General features: G+C 48.0%; 1 protein-coding gene across 3 annotated transcripts in view; it reads right to left on the minus strand.

Moving 5' to 3' along the window:
- The window catches only part of CD151 (CD151 molecule (Raph blood group)), a 73,591-nt gene that overhangs the window by 28,268 nt on the left and 24,002 nt on the right, over window positions 1–21,321 (minus strand). For 2 of the 3 annotated variants that reach the window (XM_039534373.1, XM_039534372.1), the window contains exon 2: window positions 6,200–6,310. The exons of the other annotated variant lie outside the window; for it this stretch is intronic. The gene's annotated coding sequence lies outside the window, so the exon portion shown is untranslated. The remainder of the gene's footprint in view (window positions 1–6,199; window positions 6,311–21,321) is intronic. 3 annotated transcript variants of the gene reach the window in all.

The raw sequence follows: 21,321 nt of genomic DNA on the forward strand, positions 1-21,321 counted from the left end.
TCAGTAGCAGTCTGGAGTAGCCAGCTTCCACAGTGTAATCACCACACGCTTCTCCAGTGACAGGGCAGCTCTCATTCTCGTGTCCTTGCACTGCAGGGCTGGGGCAAGCTCATCACAGTCCCATTAATGTGGCTTCCCTCATCCGAAAGTTCTGCAGCCACTGTTCGTCATCCCAGATGTGCATGATGATGTGATCCCATCACAGAGTGCTTGTTTCCCAAGCCCAAAAGTGGCGTTCCACTATGGTCAGCACCTCCGTGAATGCCACAAACAATCTTGTGTTCTAGCTACTACATGTGATGAGATCAATGTTGCACTCCTCTTGCCTTTGTAGTTTAAAGAATAACTTCACTGCCACTCATGATGTGTTGGTTAGAGCAAGCAGCATACTGGTCAACAGTTTGGGATCCATTCCTGCAGCCCGAAGAGGTAGGGCACGCAATACAGACACCGGTGAAAGATGGTGCCAAATGCAGACGGAAGCACAGAGTTTGCTGGGATGCGAAGCAATGCATCGGGGGCACTGGGACAGGACCCAGGATGCCCTGTGACCCCCCATCCACCTTCCCACAATTCTTAGCGGCAGAAGAGAAAGAGGGATAGCTGCCCAGAATGCACCGCTCCGAATACCGCTGCAAGTGCCGCAAATGTGAACACGCTATTTCACAGGCAGCTGACAGTGTGATCACACAACAGCAGTTTCCCTTCAGCGCTCTCTGAGTGGCGCTGTAACTCCCAGTGCTGTAACTCGGCCAGTGTAGACATGCCCTTAGAGAAGATTAATTACCACATGGCTGAACGAAAGCACAGGGGAGTGGATGGTAGTGCCATCATCCGCTCTGAATAGCCTTGTAATATCAGAGGGTTTTTTCCCTCCTTTTAAACACTGTTCCTATGAATTTCAGATTCCTGGAAGGTGAAAGATTTTAAGTCCCAAAATCTTTGTTTAGCCACAGAACACTTACAGCAGCAGCAGCAAGGCTAGTTTCACACACTGTGCTATCCGTGTGCCTCAGCCTACACCTGCCTAGATAATCTCTAGGTAATTCAGTCTCTAGGGCCCATGCTGTCCTTGGCCTATTCCCCAAGACTGCCAGGAAGGGGGCCATGGAGATGTGAACCCTCCTGAGATCAACAAACGCATTTCACTGAATAGCCAGGAAATTTTAACAGTTGATGCCAGGGTGTGTAAGATTTGAACTAGCAACCTAGATGTGAAAGGTCTACAATAGACCATTGCTAATCCCCTGAGCCATCCAGCACCCAACTCTGGAGCCCACTCCTTCCCTCATAGGATCCCAGGATACAGATGCCCCCCACAACATTTTCTTTCCCCCACAAAGAACCACGCAATGCAGTCACCTGACACTGCATCAGCTTTAGTTAGAAAGAGCAACCACGGTAGGTTGGTGTATTGGTCTTTCACATACAGCAACCTGGATGTAAGTGTACATTAAAATCAGTGATGGAAATACATCTTAGTCCCTAGTAGATATTTATTCACATCGTGAATCCACCCAACAGTTGGATGAGGCAACACAAGTGGCTATTTTCCCCCAGGAGAAGATCCAAACCAAAAACAGGAGGAGCAGCAGCAGGCTTTGGGATTGAAGTGTAATAGCCGGGGGGGGAGGAGAGGACGAGAAACTAGAAATAGTAAAAGTAAGAGATGAAGAGGAATCAAAGCTGAGGTGAACTGACCGAGCTGCGTAAGGGGAATGAAATAGCGCGCGCGAGAGAGAGAGAGAGAAAGAAAAGCTTGCTGAGCAATTATCCCAGCTATTCTTGGATCAAGCTACCAGTGATTTACTTCCACCAGCACTACATTTCCCCTACACTCCCCCCCCAAATCCACGCTGCTATGACAACAACGTGTAGCGAGGAGGAGCCTTTTGTTTCTTTGGCCTCATCAGCATCCTACCCCCAGTGAGGTGCCTCCAGGAAGGTATGTGTGCATGGGGGGGCGGCGGGGGGGTGTCTCTCTCTCAATTCCCTCTGAAGCCAAGGCCTATGCTGAACACTCAATGGAAACGGTACCAGGGAATTGCTCTTCTGCTTGCCGCATATCGGGAGCAGGGCTATGGCTACACTTAAACTTCAAAGCGCTGCCGCGGCAGCGCTTTGAAGCGGCAAGTGTAGTCAAAGCGCCAGCGCTGGGAGAAAACTCTCCCAGCGCTGTCCGTACTCCACCTCCCTGTGGGGAATAACAGACAGCGCTGGGAGCGTGGCTCCCAGCGCTGGGGCTTTGACTACACTGGCGCTTTGTAGCGCCGCAATTTGCAGCGCTGCAGAGGGTGTGTTTTCACACCCTGCTGCAGCGCTGCAAATTTGTAAGTGTAGCCAAGCCCCAAGAGATTCCTGAGAGGCGCAGCAGGGTGTCCTCACCCCATACAGCATTTTACGGTGTATCCTTATAACGTACGTACAGCAACTAATAAAGGGGGCGGGGGAGGCAAGCCTTTCCCCTCCCTTCCCAAGAATCAATCCGATGCCCCAGGATTGGGTATCACTGGAAGAGATAAGCTTGAGTAGGAGACTGGGTGTGACCCTAAGAGCCCCTCAATGCTCACTGGCAAAGGCCCCACTATAACATAAATCGTCTCAGGCCTGACACATTACCCCCCAATACCCTGTGATGATATAATATTAAAAGGTGTCTGCGTAAGGTATCACATATAAACCGGTAACACACTGGTCCCAAAAATCAGTGTGTGATGTACGTAGAGGTTGTATATAAAGAATTGGGTGTGCTAGAAACACAAAATTTTCAAATGTGTTTTGGAGGCAGTGTATACAGCAAGTCTGCCCTAGCCAAAGGAATGGGGATTTCACTGACTGGCTTGATTACAGTCAGAGAACAATGAAAATACATTTACATAGAAGGTACACAAAGCAATCAAGTGCAGGAGGAGGAAACAGTTTAGTGAGCAAAGTCTGCATGTCCAGGAAGTCTTCCTGGCTCTTGAGACAAAGACAATGAACAACAGAAAATGTAAAGGGAACAAAAAGACATTCTAGTTATCCATCACTAGGGGAACAGCAACCTCTGAGCCTGTGAATGGTGGATCTTCTTGGCCTGAAGAGCAGGAACTGCTGATAACTTGTTGTAAGTGACAAACCATTTTAAGCAAAGGTATAACTTTTAAGGAATTACATTTTAGGCTCTAGAAAAGAGGTTATTTTTGTAACCCTTTTTTCCTCTCTTTTATGCTTGGTTGGTATCAATTAAATCTCTGTTCTTTATTAATAAACTTATTCTTAGTTTTACTCTAAGATATCTTAGTGCTGTTATATTAAATATAGAGAGACTCCTTAGCTAACCTAGCAGATTGGTGTGTACATCGTCTCTTTCAGGGCAGCAAACGTAATAATTTCTGAGTATCTAGTGAGAGGGACTGGAAATTACAGAGAGAAGTCTCTGAGGAACTCAGTTACTGGGGTGCACTGACTGTTATCTGCAAAGCGAGGTTAAGACTGGCAGAGTCTCAAGGAGCTTGCGGGTGAAGAGGACAGACTGGTGTGGCAGGGAGCTGACAGTCTAATCCCCCACAAAGCACACCCTGGCTAAGGCAGAGGAGTAACACAGTGGCTTATGGTTCTGGGCTGCCTGGTGGAGGGCATCATTTGAAGAGGGGTGTTGAGGTTTAGTAGCTATTGCACTGGACTGGGAATCAGGAGACCATGGTTCTATTCCTGGTTTTGCCACGGTCTTGCTGTGACACCTTGGGCAAGTCATGCTCAATATCTCCGTTTCCCCTCTCAGCGTTTGCCTGTCTTGTCTATTGAGATTGTAAACTCTTACTCTGTGTGTAAGAGTGTATACTAAGCCTAGCACAATGGGGCCCTGAGTTTCACTGGGGCCTCTAGGTGTTACTCTAACACCAATAATTAATAATGAGATCTGGACAGGAGACTTTGATTTTTGTCATTATTGAATTCTGGCAAGTTATCACTGTGAGCCAGGTCCTCAGTAGGTGTAAATCAGTATAGCTCCCTTGGCTGATTGGCACCTGCTGAGGATCTGCCGTGTATCTCGAACAATGTGCCCACGTCCCCTGAGCTCCATGGGATCAGATTTTCACTTCACCTAATCTAACTAGATGACCGCACTTTTCCATCAAAAAAATAATAATAATAAAAAAAAAAATAGGGGCTCTTTGATGGCATCTTCACTGCCAAACCGCAAAAGGTACAGCCTGTTACTATTGCTGGGTTGCCTTTTTGTATTTCACTCTCCCTGCCCTGGGGCAGATCCCCTGCTGATTGACACCTCCCAAGGGTCCCATGTATTTAAAGTGGGAGATGTCAGACTTGCCAGAATCTTGTTGTGTGTTTGAGGGGGGGCAGGGGGCGGGGAGGAAGTGGACATTCAACTTAAGGCTCTAAATCAACCCTGGGTGAGGCAGAGTCACTACATACTCTCTACACCAAAACCTCTGCCACTGCTCAAAGCCTCCTGGGAATTTCCCTCTCACAGTCACACACACACACACACGTACGTTTTTATCAAGCCTCAGCTAAGGACTTTTCAGAGGATCTCGCAGAACTACTCTCAACTGTTCTGACAAGAGGAGCAGTAAAAGCACACAAAAGGTCCTCCGCTCTGTTTATTTTCAAAGCACAGGCAGAGAACAGCTGCAGGTTTATGCAGCACAATGATTCATGGAAGGGTGGTAGCCAATGAATCACAGAGCAATCACTGCTGTCTTTCCTTTGATCTATCCCTCCTAGCCAGTACAGGCTGCTCCTGCGTGCTTAGTGACTAGTCACGGAAACTATTCATGGAAACACGTGGTTGTTTCTGGACCCTCCCTTTTGTGTGTCATGCATTTTATTTTCCTTGTATCCCGCAGAGTAGACTAGCTCTCTGCAAGAGGCTATTCCAGGCTGCCCTGTAGGGAGCAATACCCATCTTCAGGGAAATAGATAAAGGAAAGATAGATCTGAACTGAACCTCTTGCCCAAGCAGTTAAGAAGCTGATCCTGAGCAGCGGTGAGCATCCATGCCTTCCATGATGTTTAAGTGCATCACCGCTGGGAAAGCCGTGGAGCATTAACATGATCCTTTGGGGCCTGGTTTTCAATAGAGCTCGGCATGCTGGGTGCTGAGCTCCTCCAACAATATGGCCGTAAGTAACACAGTGGGAGCGGAGCACTTTTGAAAATAACCCCAACTGTGGCACTTGAAAATCCAGCCCTAAACATAGTACTGTAGCATCCATTACCCTACGCTGAGGCATCTGCATCTCACGGTCTGGTTATGGGGTCCCACCTCAGCCCACTGGATTTTGTTGGCTGATCTATGTATGTGCACAGGCCAAGGCTATGAAAACACATGCACCCACATTCAAGTAGGTTATAGGCACTTGTTTAGTCACACACACAAAGTGGCTCCATGCATCTGCCTCTACTTGCCCAGTAACAGGAGTCAATTAGACAGCAAAGCAAGCAAGCCAGTTCTGAAGACATTTCTGCATAACCTGCCCTGAAGCTATGTCTAATGGATGGGAAGTTAAGGCATTGTTTCTTAACCTAAGTAAATTAAGTAACTCCCAGGCCATAAAAGGCAACACTTAATAAATAGCAACTGGAGGATATTAGTGTCCAGGGTGTGCCCAATGATGTGTCTTTATTGTCTCCCCAGTTTATACAAGTCAGACAGAAAATAAGAGTATGTAGCTGTTCAACCTTTTGGTGGCACCGATGGCCACAGTAGCTAAGTGCTGGACAGATGCAGTGCAGCTGTACTGTAAAGGTCCATAGTGGACTTCATAGCCCATCTTCACCCACATACGTAATGCACAAGATAGGAGTGTCTAGTCCTCAGGTGAGACTAAGTTCTAATTCTGGTTTTGCCAGCCACTTGCTGTGCTTGGATAAATCACTTAAAGCCTAATTTTCCGAGAGGCTGAAGGGCAATTACAGGTGTTCAGCACTTCTGAAAATCCAGCCCTTAACCTCTCTGTGCCAAATGAAAATCTCACTACCACTTCCTGATCTACCAGCTAGGATTTATTTTTAAAAATGCATCCTGCTGCTTATCACCTCTGCCCTTGGGTGTCTTATGGCACAGAAAACAGCTCTGAACCATTAAATACAGCCTTCCCGCCAGCTGCTTGTGAAGTGCTCTGCAATGCATAAATGCTATTATCTGTCTAAAGCAGATGTTCAAGGGGGAACAAACATGGCTACCACTGACCTCTCAGGGTGAGTAAAAGTTGGAGCACAAATGAGACCTTTTAGTTTTCCACAGACACGTCTTCCTCTTTCTCCTGCTCTTGTCTTCAATGGGATACAGGAAAGAGAACAACTGAAAAAGAAGGAAGACAAACTTCAGCAAAAAATTATTCCCTTTCCCTATATTAAAAAGCTAATAGCTTGTCTGTCCAGCAGACCTTCATTCTGTAACATCAGAGCGTCTGCTCACAAAGCATGCTACACACGTGTGTGTTGGGAGAAGGAAAAGAGGGAGGCCCCTGTTGCAGCTCTGGGAGATATGATGGTAGGCCTCTACTGCTGGAAGCTGCCAGAAAGGGGCAGCCAGTCATTGGGTTTATATTCACATGTCTGTAACATTACGTAAACCTAGCTATTGTTTTGGCCAAGGCTGCCTAAACCACAGCACAGGTGCACTCTGGCAACACAAAGGAGCCTAAAAGGGGGTGGAAATGGCTCCCTGAGAAAGCCCATGGAGAATATGCCCTGCACAGGAAGACACCCCAGCCAGTGTAGAGCTGGCATAAGGACTCTGCTCCCAGCCCCTGGCATAGAGGGCACATCAGGATTGGGCCAGGGGTATGGAGTGGGCGGAAGTGGGCAAGCAGGAGTGGGAATGGAGCACATGGCCAGAGCACACAGCTCTACAGTTATTCACCAATTGCCAGAGCTCATAAGGCGCTCCAGAAAGCAACACAGATAAAACAGTTCTGAGGCGGACTCCTGGAGCCAGGAAGGGCCCCTGGCTGCTCCAAAACATGCGGAGCACAACAATGGTTTAAAGTCACCTTTTCTCAGCCCCAGCTCTGTCCCAAGCACAGGAGTTGAGGGACCAAGAATTGGGGCCTATGTGCCAAGCAAGTCTCTGTCCAAGCGCTAGTTATCAATGAGTGATCTTGTTAGCAGGCTAATGGCAGCCCAGTAGAACTGCTGATCCAGCTCTGGCTCTGGTCGGACTTCCCCTGCCTGTCTAGGTTTTTATATCAGGCTCAGCAGCACAGTGTCTCTCTCAGCTGAAAAGGCCTCTCAATCAGGGCTGGCTCCAGACCCCAGCGCGCGCTTGGGACGGCGTGCCGCAGGAGGTCCACCGGAGCCGCGGGACCGGCGACCGCCAGAGCGCCCCTCGCAGCGCACCGCCCTGCTTGGGGCGGCGCAAATCCTAGAGCCGCCCCTGCTCTCAATCCTGACATAAGACCAAGCTGTACTGCCTGGACATAGCTCACCACTGTGATTTACCAGCCACTGCCTCCCCACCCTGCCTAAGGCCTCTTCCCCCAGTTGTGAACTGACCGGCCCTCCAGAAAGGATCTCATTCTCCATTAAATATTACAGGCTTTTGAGAATAAATTTCTATACAACGCTATTACATTTCTGTAGACCTCTCCTGGAGTCTTCACTATGAAACCCTACAGGGACTTTCGCTGTGAAGTCAAATGGGCAGCCAGCTCCAACTTTTCTCTCTCTCTCTCTTTTTTTTCTTTGGAAGGGGAGAAAATGAGGAGGAGTTTAACAACTTGCCTGTTCTCCAGAAAGAGCACTGCATGGGTTGACTTGAAGTCTCCATGGGCTGCATCTTTACAGAAAGACTAAGAATGGCTACAGTTAATTACAGCCCAAATCAGGTGCAGCCCCGAGGCTCTCGATAAGCTGCGTTTGGCAAGGCTTGGGAATCCTGAGTCATAAACCGCAGGCCATGAAAGGCGAGCAGGAGGCAGGAATTCACCTAAAGCCACTTATTTATATTTCAGACCAGGACCTCACCATGCTAGACGCCGTACAAATCAGAATAAAAAAATCCCCATCCTCCCACCATCAGTCTCCCTCTCTCAAAAGCTAATATTAATGTATCCTCCCAGTGAGAGTTTCTTCCCCCCCCACTCCACCCCACCCCATGCCCTGCTTTGCCCTTTAGCTGCTTATGGAGATACAGTTGGGGAACTGGAATTCCTACTTGTAAGCAGTTGGCACAAATCCCCCTCAAACAAAAATACTGCCTGGGGTTCAGGGAGTTAAAGGAGAGCAGAAGTATAGTGTTAACGGCTGAGCTGACTTGTCTCTACTCCCACTGCTTTCCTTCCCCACCCCAGAATAGAACACCTTTTACTTCTGTTGTCTTTAAAGTCACTCTCCTAGCTTCAGAACAACAGGAGACAAGCGAGTCAGATTTTTCTCAAAATGCTGGGCAACGCAGAAACACTGAGGATTCCACACACAGGAGTTTTTCACTCTCTCCTGAAATCTCTGCCCCTGCTGGCAATGCTGCTGGGGGTGAGGATGGGGCTTTGACACTGATTTATCCCCTGAAAAGGTGGTGTGAGCCAGCAGTTTGAGCACAGGATCAGGACCCCCAGCATTCTACTCCCAGCTGTGACATTAACTCACTTTGTAGCAAGTCACTTCACCTCTTGGTTTTCACTAATACTGACTAACCTGCCTTGCTCGGATGTTATAAGGATTGGTGTTTGCTACACACCTGGAAGAAAAGGGTTAAGTATGACCAAAAGGCCAAAACCCCAGGTTCTCACCCAGTTTTTACTCAGGCAGTTGCCCCTTGAAGTTATTAGGAGTTTGAATAGGACCCACAGGAAGTACAAGGGATAAACTGGTCCGCAGGAAATACAAGGGATAGAAATCTCATGTACTTCCAACATCCCTTCTTCTTCCTCCCACTCCCCGCAAAAAAAAAACAAAAAAAACCCAAACCCTGGAAGGGCAGAGTTAAGTTCCTGGCAGCGAAGTGTCTATTAGACCACATCTACATTACAGCATGTACAGCAGCCCAGCTGTGTCTACCATAAGCGCTACAGCAGGGCAACCTAAGCTGATGGGAGACCCGTCGGCTTAGTAACTGCTGCCTCTGCAAGAGGTGGTAGCTATGTCGGCGGGAGAAGCTTTCCCACCAACCTGGCACTATCCACACCAGTGCTTAGGTTGGTATAACTTGTGTTGCTCAGGGGGTGTGAAGAGCAACATGAGTTCTACCAAAGTAATCGGTAATAGACAAAGTCTTAGATCATGGAACAGTCTCCCAAGAGAAGTGGGAGCAGCCCCAACATTTGAGACACTCGCAAGTCACCTGGAAAAAGTACTGGAATATAAACGAAGCTAGAAAATAATCCTGCATTGTCAGGGACTGGGCTGGGTGAGCTAGGAGGGACCTTCCTAACTCTTCTGTCTGTGTTCCTAGGAGAGCCATTTAAAAACAAATGAGCAACATTACCAATGTTAAAAAATAAAATTAAAAAAATAACAATGAAAGGTTGCCAAACTCTTCTCCAGACGCTCTCTACACCAGCAGACTGACACTGAGTGACATAGCACCACTGCCAGCTTTCTCCTCCTCCCTGATGTAAAGCTGCCGACCTCAATGCACAGCACTCCAGACAAGGGCTCTGATTTGCTAGGACCAGCCTTTCAGTCTAGCTCAGCTAGATTCAGAGTCATTACATGTATATACAGGTCTCCACCAGATCTTCCCCCCGGCTGTCTGCGCTCACTAGCTCTAATAGCTCATGGACTCTTAACTGAGGCTCAGACAGTGCAGCAACTCATGAGCCAAATGTCCAGTCCTGCCCCCTCATGACATGCTGGGCCTGATATCTTCAGGAACTTCAGCTGTGTTCTACCCTTTGTTGAAGCTCAGTATGAGGCTGCCCCCGTGCCCTTTCCTCGCAAGAGGACAATCGTCTCCAGGATGCAAAAATGCATTTTTCATTTCAACCAGTTAGAACACGCTTGAAAGTCAAGCCACCAATGCCTCTAGGGCTGGTGAAAAGCATGAGTGTGATCAAATCCTTAAACTATATGAGACAAGGAAGCTACTCAAGGGGCAGACATATGGAATGGACATGGACTGAATTCCTCCCCACCCCTCCCACCTGATTCCCCTTTGTTTTTTTTTAAATGGAAGTATGATCTAGTGCAGAGGTTCTCAAACTGTGGTCCATGGACCACCACTGGTCCACGAGCTCCATTCAGCTGGTCCGCGGATAGTTCCCTCTAAGGTGCGCACCTGCGCGGCCGCACATGACAGAATGAAGGGCCACCCACCTAATTAGTGGAGCCACACAGGTGTGGCTCCACTAATTAGGTTCCTGGACCCTGAGAAGATGCACATGTAAGGTGAGGTGGTGGCCTTGGTGAGAATAGAGGGGAGGTGAGTGGGGGCAGTGGGGTAAGGAGAGGGAATGAGGGGAATTTGGGACATGCAGGGCTGCGGCGGCCAGAGAAAGAGGTGACTTTCCCTGGCTGCAGCTGCCAGGGAGAGACTCCCCTCCTTCCCAGCCCCAGCTCGGGGGCTGCCGTGGCAGGACGTATTCCTGGATATTTCATCCCATGACATAACCTTTAGTTAAAGATTTAGTTAAAGATTCATCTTTAATTTGTGAAGACTCCAGGGCAATCCTGGAGGATTGGCAACCCTAGGCCAGGAGGCTACAGGCCACAGCCCCCAGAACCTGATCCTCTGGAAAGCAACAGGTCCCTCAAAACAGATTACAAAACAGCTGAAGGTGGTACACCGTGCAAAATACAGGGCTGCAGACAGAGCAGGTTTGGAGATGGGCACTCTATGCGTGGATTAATGAAAGCTCTTCTGTGCAAACCTCATCATTGTGTCTGAAATAAAGCTCCTTTCATCCCGAAGGATCCCAGAGCACTTTATACACAGGAACCACTTCACCAGCCACTGAGCTGAAAAGAGGGATAATAAAAGGATTTTCACTCTTCACTAGAAGTGCCAGAGGCTCAGGGTCGACTGTGTGTTTGCAAAGAGCTCCTTGCGATCTGAGGAACAGCGGATGAGTTAGGTCAGTCTCAGCTAACAGACAAAACAAACCTGCTGTGACTACACTACCTTTTCCCTCTAAAGTTCCCCATTGTTACTACTGGTGTAGCTCGGCCATGGTGGCAGTGGTAGCCTGGACAGGGAGCGCTCGGGTAGGCCAGCCTCTGGTGTTTTTAACGCCATGCTATCCAACTCTACTCAAAGCCCTTATGTAAAAAGCAGGGCTCTCGCCTACACTAGAGAACCGAATCCAGTGCATTATGCCAGTTTAATCACAAGCTATTTACCGTATTTTCCAGCGTATAAGGCGACTGGGCGTATAAGACGACCCCCTAATTTTACAGATAAAAACATAGGATTTGGCCTATACTCGCCGTATAAGACGACCCCCCCCTTCCGAGGGGGGGAGCCCAGAGCCTTTTAAATCCCAGCCGCGGCCGGGAGTCAGAGGGCTCTGGGCTCCCCGCCGCAGCGGGGAGCCCAGAGCCTTTTAAATCCCAGCCGCGGCTGGGAATCAGAGGGCTCTGGGCTGCCCACTGTTATACCCGGCGTATAAGACGACCCCCGATTTTAGGGGGTTGTTTTTTAGTATAGAAAGTAGTCTTATACGCCGGAATATACGGTAGTGCATCTGCATTCACCATGCTAAATCCATGTAAGTTACGCCCCTCTTCATACAGACTAATGTCCTGATCAATTCCCTAATCATTCCCACTCAATTCCCACAGTTGGTGCATCTGGGCGATTCTCCAAGGTCCCCAGTGCACTGTGGTAGGACTAGTTGAATCCTTTCAGCTTCCGAGTCCATGCTGTCACTAAATTAGTTCAGATTCAACTGGGTGTCCCACAATGTCCATCATGGTCAGCAGTTTGAACTCCACTGCCCTGCAGCCATGTAAACAACCATCTACCCCTCCCCATTAGAAGCCCCAGGAATTTTTGAAATTCCGAGAGGTCTCATCGCATCTTCCCAGGTGACCATAGCAAGTTATCGCAGCAAATGCTCTCCTGCTTGGACCACTGTGCAGCTATTGGATGATCTGATCAGTATATGGACAGAGGCTGTGCAGTCACAGCTGTGCTTGAGCCGTAGGAATTGGAATACCTAGGAGCACATTTCTCGAGGCTTGTGTGAAAAGGGCTATGATTGGGACATGCTGCAGTGCAGAGTGAAGATAAAGGAGCTGAGGCAGGCGTACCATAAGGTAAAGGAGGCAAACCGTTGCTTCGGTGCTTCACCTAAGAACTGCCAGTTCTGTAAGGAGCTGGACGCTATCCTCAGTGGTGACCCCCACCTTCACCACCAAGAGCCCCATGGATACTTCAGTAGGCCTGGCGGCGGTGGAAAGAGGACCTAACCTGGAGGATGAAGTTATTGATGAAGAGGTGGAGTTAGACGACAATATGGAGCTCCCAGCAGGGTCACCCAGTGGGGCAGGCAGCCAGGAACTGTTCTCCACTCCAGAGGTGTCTAGCTAGTCTGAGCAGTTGCTCTCTGGTGAGCAAGAAGCAGGAGAGGCGATACTCAGGAAGTGGCTGTGGTTTGTGTGGTGTGGAGGTGAGTTCAGGGTATGGAAATGTGGGAGGCTGGCTGTGTTTCTGTGAGTTGGACATTTCCCTGTGCAGCTAATTGGTACAGCGGAACGGGGTGTTGATGCATGCCGAGATCTCACGGGAATCCTCCAGAGAGATCTCCAGGAAAGTTCCCTGGAGGTAATTGGCAACCCTCTGCTGAAGGTTCCATGGGAGAGCAGCTTTGTTCCTTCCCCGTTGTAGAACACTTTTCCGCGCCATTTGGCAATCACTTGTGTGGGGACCAAAGTGGCACACAGGTGAACAGCATAGGGAGCACGGCGGAAGCCACAAGCATGGAGTAGATGTGCCCTCGTTTCCCTGTTTACCTTTAGCAGTGAGATGTCTACTAGAAGGACCCCCGCCTGTGGAAAAGCGTGGGGAATTTTAGAATTTTTTCCCTAGTTAGCTGCACCATGACCCTTGCAGTGTGTGTGCTTTTCCCCCCATGTGCAGCACCATTTCCCACCCCACCCCACCCCGCAGAGATGTGTGCTTGCCAAGGGTCAGTGAGAAAGTGATTGTTATGTTGCAAAAGGTGTATTTAACTGAAATATTTCAATGCTGTGTGTGAATTTAACAATCCCACTTCTCTGCATTGTCCCTTGTGCTTCGGCAGATGCGGCCTTCAGGAACAACCCATGAACCCCGGCCGAACGTCACTACCAGATAAAAAAGCACCCAAGACAGAGCAAAGAAGACATGTTCTGGGAGGAACTGCTCTGCTCCAATGCAGAGAAAAGGGAACACAAGGAGTGCTGGGAAACTGAATGGCAGGACAGAAAAGAGAATCAGGAGTTTGTTAAAGACGCAACTGAGCAGATGATTAAAAGTAATGGAGGAGCAAACACAGATGCTAAAGTCCTTAATAATGCTGCAGACTCAGCAGATTGGTGCTCCCCCTCCCTGCAGCACATTCAGAACTCTTTTCTATGCCCCTCCCCCCCGACTCCACCCACACTTTCCTTTCCACTGCCCCGGACTTCTCGGTTTCCCCTTCACTCCACCCCCTCAGATAACTTTCACAATGATGGCTGCACCTAGACACAGCTGTGAAAATCTGCCCTTTCCTGGTTCCTCCTTTCCCAGCAGGCGTGTGTGTGTGTGTGCGCATGTGCGCTGTTTCTTTTGCAATAAAAGCAAAGTTTTCAAATGGTAACTTGTCTTTATTTGTTTCCTAGAAATTGAGATAGCAGGCACTACCAATACACATACAGGCAGTTTAATCATTGACTTATTGGAATGTAAGGCCTCAAATATCACCTTTGCTTCCTAGGAAAACTACATGTGGTGCTTCAATGTTACACTACTCACAGATATACACATTACCGGTTCTCATTTTAAAAGTGTTGCCTCAAAGCCTCCCTGATTCAAATTGCCCCATCTGGGCTCCCCTGATAGCCCTGGTATCTGGCTGCTTAAAATCAGCAGCCAAGAGGTCTGCCTCAGTACTCCACCCCTAAGCAAATCTTTCAGCCTTAGCTTCACAGAAAGTATGCAACGTACAGCAGGCAGCTATGACCATGGGAATATTGTCCTCATTACGGTCTAAACTGCCATAAAGGCATCACCAGCATGCCTTTAATCTGCCAAAGGCACACTCAACTGTCATCCGGTACTACTCAGCCTGTTGCTGAACCACTCCTTACTGCTGTCCAGGTGTCCCGTGTAAGGTTTCATGAGCCATGGCTGTAAGGGGTACGCCAAGTATCCCAGGATCACTATGGGCATTTCAACATTTCCCACTATGGGCATTTCAACATTTCCCCATTTCTTTCTGGTTTGGAAAGAAAGTCCCCACTTGCAGTTTTCTGTACAGGTCGGTGTTCCTGAAGATGCATGTGTCATGAACCTTCCCAGACCACACTGCATTGATGTCAGTGAAATGCCCATGGTGATCCACAAACGCCTGTAACACCATGGAGAAGTACCCCTTCCTATTGATGTACTCAGTCGCAAGGTGGTCTGGTGGCAAAATTGGGATGTGTGCGCTATCTATCGCTCCTCCACAGTTAGGGAAACCCATTTATGCAAACCCATTCACTATTTCATGTACATTTCCCAGAGTCAAGGTCCTTCGTCACAGGATGTGATTTATTGCCCTGCACACTTGCATTAACGCAGCACCAGCGGTCAACTTCCCCACTCCAAATTGGTTCGCAACCAACCAGTAGCAGTCTAGAGTCGCCAGCTTTCACACAGCAATTGCCACACGCTTCTCTACTGATAGGCCGGCTCTCATTTTGTTGTCCTTGCGCCACAATGCAGGGGCGAGCTCTGCACACAGTTCCAGGAAGGTGGCTTTCCGCATCTGAAAGTTCTGTAGCCACTGCTCATCATCTCACACCTGCATGACGATACGATCCCACCATTCAGTGCTTGTTTCCCAAGCCCAAAAGCGACAGTCTACCCTATGCAGCTGTTCTGTGAATGCCAAAAGCAATCTAAAGTTGCTCCTATCCATATCACACAGCATGTCAGGCGCCTGGGAGTCTTCTTTAGTTAGGAACTTCACGATGAACTGCACTGCCATCTGCAATGTCTTCATGACAGTTAACAGAGCATAGGAGAGCACTGCGAGATCCATTCCTTCTCACCAAGATGCTGGGGTGCATAGCAAAGAAGGGCCATTGAAAAATGCCATGAAAGAAAGCTGGAAGTCCATGGAGTGCTGGGACAGAAAGCAATGCATCACGGGACATAGAGCCCAGTCCCAAGATGTACCACGACCTGCTTCGCCTTCCCTCAACACCTAGTGATAGAAGGTGCATTGCTCACACTGTCAATGACAGTGCCCCAACTGTGGATGTGCTCTGCTGACAGAGGGAGTGAGTGTGAACATGTGATTCCAATTTTCATTATGCCAATTTCTGAGTGTCAACATCACCTTTGTCGACAAAGCTTGGTAGTATAGACAAAGCCTAAGTGACTTGTCCAATATTACACAGGACAATGGGAAAGCAGGGAATTCAACCTGGAGTCACAAGCTAATTCCTCAATCGCTAGACGGTCCTTCCTCTTTAAAGGAAGGGAGAGCTAATTAAGTCAAGCTCCCTCATGTAGACTTCTCCTATACAGTGACCATGTGAGCACACGTGATTACAGGCAACGCAGTAGGGAGCACACAGCTGCTTAGAATGCAGCCAGCCTGTTGATTCTGAGTTTACTTTTAAGTTTCTTCTGCCATGGCAGAGTCCTTACTATTATTTCACTCTCTTTGCAGCAAGAATGTGTGACGTGAAAATCTTGGCTCACACCTCTGAATCCATAGCATGGATCCCTCCACTTGCTACCAGCCCCAGTATTCAGTTCTGCACAGTGGGGCAGTGTTCATGAAGCAATGGAGAAGAGATTTGATAAATGATACTAGGGTGTCAAATTTCATAACTTCAGACACCTGGTGCCAAGTAATCCAGTCCTGGTGCCAATTAACTCCACTGAGTGTGCATCATTTGAAAAGGTGGGTGAGGGAATATATTTTATTGGACCATCTTCTGTTGGTGAGAGAGAGAAGCTTTAAAGCCATACAGAGCCCAGACCTGTAGAGCTCTGTGTGGCTCAAAAGCCTGTCTCTCTCACCAACAGAAGATGGTCAAAAAAATAAAAAATAAAATAAAGATCAGAGCTTTGGAGCTGTGCTCCAGCTCTGAGCAAAAACCTGCAGTTCCACTGCTCACTAATATCTTTGGACCAACCTGGCTACAACAACACTGCATACATCCCTGGAAAAAGCAGGGCCGTTAGCTCATAGCACATCAGCAGGAAACTCTGCATGCAAAACACCCACGCATAGGGCAATGCACTCTGGGATTTTCCCTGCTGTCAGTGCAGTGGGGTACGGAGGATCAGCAACCTGGTTACACAGATAATTTGGAGATCACTGTGATGTTACACTCCATAATGCTTTATAAAAATATGTTTATGAGTGTGAATATGATTTAACTGGAATATGCTTTATGCAAAAGGTCTCTGTAAGATATCATTACAAAGCTTATAATCTACTGAGCGTGGTCATCCTATTTGTATGAATGTATCATTCTTGTATCTAAAACTAGAAATATGAAGTATTACTCTGAAGTCCTATTGTAATTATGCAAAGTGTGGGCCATTAATGGTGGCTTGGAATCTTGATGGCTCCCATTAACCAGGACAGTTGGTTGTGAATGGCTGTTTACTTGCAAAACTTTGTGGGTAAATGCAGACCAGCGCTGGAAGAATAAAGGCTGGGGTCTTACAGTGACATATGATCATGTCACTTGAACTGGAATCCATCTTTAATCTGGTGCTTTTCCATTTAGGAGGGGGTGGGAACCCAGAGAGAGACAGAGGATTCCCGCCTTGTGCCAAAGATATAAAAGGAGGTGTAACAGAACAAAGGGGGCTGCCAGTCATGAAGAAATCCCCTAGTTACCACCCGAGCTGGAACTAACAAGGATTGTACCGGGGAAAGGATTCAGCCCAGACTAGGAAGAAGTCCAGTCTGTGAAAGAAACTTATTGGAACATCTCTGAGGGTGAGATTTCATCTGTAATCAGTTTCTTAATGTATTAGGTTTAGACTTGCATGTTTTGTTTGGTAAATTACTTGAAACCACTTAAATCCTACTTTTTATACTTAATAAACTCACTTTGTTTATTAATTGACCCAAAGTAAGTGATTAATACCTGGGGGAGCAAACAGCTGTGCATCTCTCTCTATTGGTGTTATAGAGGGCGGACAATTTATGAGTTTACCCTGTATAAGCTTTATAGAGAGTAAAACGGATTTATTTGGGGTTTGGATCCCATTGGGAACTGGGTGTGTCTGGGTGCTGGAGACAGGAGTACTTGCTAAGCTGTTTTCAGTTAAGTCTGCAGCTTTGGGGGGTGTGGTTCAGACCCTGGGTCTGTGTTGCACATTAGCGTATCTGGCTCACCAAGAGAAGGTTCTGAAGTCCCAAGCTGGCAGGGAAAATGGGCTCAGAGGTAGTATCAGCACATCAGGTGACAGTCCCAAGGGAGTCTCTGTGACCGAACCCGTCACAATCACCTTTATAGAGTTAACAGTGCCATGATTGGGATTACAGGATGACAGCCATTGACAGCCACAGCTACCGACAAGGATGGCACATGGTTACTATTTCAGTATTTAGCCACGTGGCATGGGAGCCCGGACATGTTTAGAATCAACTATGTCCCTAACTGGTGACAAGCTCTTCTAAAAACGATAGCGTAGCTAGAACCTTCATGGGCTAGGTGGTCTTCTCCGTCTATCATTTCTATATTTCTCTGGTTTCCATTTCTCTGAGGGCTCAGTTTTCTGAAGCCTGAGTATCTCTGGCTATTATTAAGGCTTTGAGTAGCTCTCTCCCTCTTTTCCACAGTTGAGATCATTTACTAAAAAGACAGATCAAATACTGAGCCTGTTCAAAGGCAAATTAAATGATAGTTCATTTCCTGAAGCAGTAGGAGCCTCTCTCTCTGCTGCTGTAGCAACAGCAACCTGTTATGTACGGCAAACTCAGTAATGAGCTGCCTCTAAAATAATCCTCCTTAGAACCAAAATTAACACCCCATTGCTAGAAATAAGAGTCCCTTCCATCCCTCCCTCCCCCTCTCTTTTGCAGCAAACTTTAATGGCTCCACAAAACCATTTACTCAGCTGTTTGTAGAGCAGCCTGCAAACATCAGCATGTGAATAAACAAGGAGAAGGCATGGGCTGTTTAAAGGCAATTACAGGCTGGCTGAGTACCAATATTAGGAGGGGTGGGGGAACAGCACGCTCAAACAAGCTGTAACTCAAGTTCCTCTGAAAGATGCCATACTCCCTCTCTGCCCCCATTCATATTCCACTGTCCCTACAGGAGCCAGTGAATGCTCCGTCACCAAGAAACTGTCGACACACAGCTTTGTGCTGCTTTAACTATACCGGTACAGTTAAGGCGGTGCCACGCCTCGCAGAGCGGATGCAGTTTTAGAAGTATACTTTGGTGCAAAGTAGACTCTGAATCCATCTCAGCGAATCACTGTCCTTATTGAGAATTAACACACCACTGATCTGTAGCTGAGAGAAGAGATCCACTGCATTTCAATGCAGTCTGTTAGTCAGCACTCTGATTACGGCTGGGAAATCCTGGACTGGATTTCTGCAGCTAGCCGACATGCTCCATCCTTCCATCTCTCTGGTTACCCCATAAGGAAGGAGGTAGCCTCATCACAGATGAAGTATAAAAGCAGTTTTGGGTTCACTCCCTCTATTTTCTCCCCATACAGTTTAAGGCCAGAAGGGACCATTAGATCATCTAGTCCAGTGGTTTTCAACCTTTTTTCATTTGCAGACCCCTAAAAAAAAAAAAAATTCAAATGGAGGTGCAGATCCCTTTGGAAATCTTAGACAGTCTGTGGACCCCCATGGGTCCACGGGTTGAAAACCACTGATCTACTCTGATCTCTTGCATAACGCAGGCCAGATGATCTCACCTAGTAACCTTCTATTGAGCCCAATAACTGATTTAACTAAAGCATAGTCTTCCAAGTCAAGACTGGATGCCTTTCTGAAGGCATGAAGACATGGAACAAACTACCAGGCATGTGGTGGATTCTCCAATGGTTCTGCTCTTGCAGATGGCTCTGCCTGATTCTTTAAGCTCATTAAATACTAGCAGAGTTCAAAGGGAACTCTGCCAATGTGACAACTGTCCAAGGTAACAGGCTCACTGTCCACTTCCCAGCATGTCCCCATGGCATTAGTGGGGCTGGGGGAACAACCAGAGCTGCAGTGTTTAAATTCGGCCTTTAAGATCTCAGCATTAAGAATGGGATCTTTCCAGTCCTCCGTTTTTGACAAAAATAGTGAGAATTTTCAGGAAAGCTACAGCCAAAGTGTCCAGACGTGACCAGTGATTTTTAGGCGCCTCCATTTTTGGGTGCCCAACATGGTGATAATCTGAAGGGGCCTATTTCTTAAAGAGGGCAGGAGCTCAGCACTTTCTGAAAGTCAGGCCCTTTTAAAACCTCTCAAATTGAGCAACTGAAAAATGAGGCTCAGGCTATGGCTACACTTGCACTTCAAAGCGCTGCTGCGGCAGCGCTTTGAAGCGCTAAGTGTAGTCAAAGCGCCAGCGCTGGGAGAGAGCTCTCCCAGCGCTGTCCGTACTCCACCTCCCTGTGGGGAATAACGTACAGCGCTGGGAGCCGCGCTCCCAGCGCTGGGGCTTTGATCACACTGGCGCTTTGCAGTGCCGCAATTTGCAGCGCTGGAGAGGGTGTGTTTTCACACCCTGCTGCAGCGCTGCAAATTTGCAAGTGTAGCCATGGCCTCATAAACAAACAAACAAAAAAAACAAATACCAACCCAAAGCCACTAGTCACTTCTGCAAAGGTAGATTTAAATCTAAACTTCATGCTGGAAGTAGCCATGACAACCTCACATAGGATCTAATCCTATTCCTTCTGAAATGAGTGGATGGGTGTGTTGCTACTGATTGCAATGGCAGCAGGATCAGGGCCATACTAGTGCAACTGAACCAACTCCTCACATCAGCCTCACACAAGTTACAAAACACCATCTGTCTGGAAGGCCCCAACAATCAACCTGGACTCTAATTATCTCAGCACAGACACAGAGAAGGAAAGAATCTGAACAGGGAGATACAAGGAACACAAGTACAGGCTGGCCCAAGCAGGGTAGGGGATGAAATACAACCTTGCTGCGATATTAATGGCCATGGGCTGTGTGCTGGCTCCCCTCCCCTTGACAACAGATATTTAACACTCTCAGGGCTTATCTATATGGGACAGTTTCACCCGTTATACAGGAATAATTATACCAGTATAGTTACACTGATAGAGTTACACTAGCGTAACTCCCGGTGCGGACAATCCCTCGGGAGTGGATGGTGAAGAGGGGCAGCGTTTGCTACACATCCCACAGCTTGCATCTGAGGGCCAGGCCCAGGGAGCACCGCACCCTTCTCCAGCCACTACAGCAGCAGGTTTCCTACAATACTGATAACCCAACCTCCTGGCTCACACAGCAGCCACAGGCTCAAGGGAAAGCAGCCTAATGGTTTCTCCTCCCCAAACACAGAGAAAGACCTTGTCTACGGTGTGGATTTGTCCTTATTTCAGCATCAGAGCAGCTACAGTAGACATGGGAAGCTGGTGGTTTGCACTGGTGCAGCTGGCTCAGTGGTTGGCAAATCCCCGGCATAGACAAGGCCAAGGGTGGGAGAGGACTCAAAGTGATGTGCCCCACTTAAGGAGGAGAAGTTCCTAAACTCCCTTGCAAACCACTGTGTGGGCTTCCTGGGATTACAAGGTAACTGGTGTCAGTGGGGCTACAGACCCCAAAATACAGCTTAAGTCTAGAGGGCAGCTCTGCCTCTTATTGGGCTGCATTTCAATACACCTTGGAGTTCATCCCTTCCCACTCCAGTGCTTGATTTACTGCCACTGCAGAGGAATCTGCAAACACAAAGCCAAATGTTTTCCTGTAGTTATGCAGTTATTTAATTAAAAGACAGAGAACCAAACAGGGAGAAGAGAGTGGGAATCCAAACAGGGTCTTGGGGTTTTTTTTATAAAGACAACACTGCTCAGAGTGTTTGTGGCACCTCAACCCACTAGGTGATCAGTTCTATCTAAAGCAGGGATCTCAAACTCAAATCACCACAAGGGCCACATGTGGACAGGCCCGGTCCCTGCCCCACCTCTTCCCACCCCTTTCCCGCCCACATTCCAACCCCTTCCCCAAAGTCCCTGCCCCA

This window comes from Mauremys reevesii, linkage group 4, assembly GCF_016161935.1.
Source record: "Mauremys reevesii isolate NIE-2019 linkage group 4, ASM1616193v1, whole genome shotgun sequence".
In the NCBI taxonomy this organism is placed as follows: Eukaryota; Metazoa; Chordata; order Testudines; family Geoemydidae; genus Mauremys; species Mauremys reevesii.